Genomic DNA, 1,487 nt, shown 5'->3' on the forward strand with positions numbered 1-1,487 from the left:
ATGAAGAGGAAGTATCCCCACTTATTTCCTATGCCTACAGGTAATCTAAATTTATTAATTGGTTATATTGACTGATGAATGAATTGTATGTGGTAGCTATAAAAGAAACTCCCCCGAAATGCTTATAAGACCCCGTAGCACTAGTTTAACATTCGAGGACGAATGTTCTAAAGGGAGGTAGGATGTTATATCCCGTATTTTGTACGTTGGGACAATCCGAGTTCACCATGATAAGTTAAGGACAAGACTATTCCGGGATACGAGGTAGAGACTTTTATTTGTTTTAAGGCATAAGTTGCTTATGATTTTATTGGTATGGAATATTAAGGAAAATTTGGCGATAAAAGTTAATTTTGGAAAGTTAATATTTCATGAACAAAGGCCAAGTTGGCCGTGTGGCATAGGTGGGTTCCCACCCATGGCTTGGCCAAATTTAATTGATCCAAGCCATGTGTGGGGCAAGGGCCACTTGGATGAGCTATATAGGCATACAAAAGATGACTAATAAGTCATATTCATCATCTTCACCCCTTAAGAAGTTTGGAGAAACTTGGAGAAAAAAAGAGGAGAGTATTCGGCCATAGCTAGAAAAAATTGAGGTCCAAAAATATTGATCAAAAAATATTTTCTTCTAGCAATTCAACCAAGTGGAAGGTCCTTATTAACGTGGAGTAGTTGTTGGAGTCAACAAACCATTTGTTTGTGCCATTTACAACCCTAGCCAACTTGTGGAGTTAAGTGGAAAAGGTAAGGTTTAATCTTCTTTTTCATATGTTATGGATGGTTTGTGTATGTTGTAGTATGTAAAAATGAATGAAAATCATGAAAGTTGTGTGCTGGGGGTAGTGGCCGAATATGGGCCATTTGGTATGGCAAAGAATGAACTAATTTTATGCAGTATTTTGGTTGTTGTTGTTATGGATTCTATGATGAAAATGAGAGTTTAATGATTCTAGTTGAAGTTGTAATTGTTGTGGGCTGTTTTAGAAGCCAACGTGATTTTAATGTAGTTCTTGTATTTATGTGAATAACATTGTTAACGTGTGGATTGTTGGTGTAATTCATGATTTTGGAAGAGTGGAAGGTGTTGTTGTTGTTGCTCTCGGGTTTGGGGAGGTTTTGGGTGAAGTTGTATATTGGTTGGGTTGTTTTGAATATTGTGCGGATTGTTTGAAGTGTTCTAGAATCTTGTTTGAGTGGCTTCGGATTAGTACTTGAACATGTGAGCGTTGATGTTGGCTTGAATGTATGAAGTTGAATTGAATGTAAATGGAATGTTGTCGAATTATGTAAAAAAGAGTTACTAACGTTAGAATGCGTTTTGGATTAATTGTTGATGTTGTTAGTATGGTTGTTGGCATTGTTGTTGATGATTTGGCCGAGTTGGATTCTCGGGGTTGTTGAATTTATAGGGGAAATGCTTTTGCCCCTCGTAGATAAAGTGCTAACTTGGGATTGAATTCCTAAGTGCCTATAACTAATGTTAG

The sequence above is a fragment of the Lycium ferocissimum genome, chromosome 6, assembly GCF_029784015.1.
Source record: "Lycium ferocissimum isolate CSIRO_LF1 chromosome 6, AGI_CSIRO_Lferr_CH_V1, whole genome shotgun sequence".
Taxonomy (NCBI): Eukaryota; Viridiplantae; Streptophyta; class Magnoliopsida; order Solanales; family Solanaceae; genus Lycium; species Lycium ferocissimum.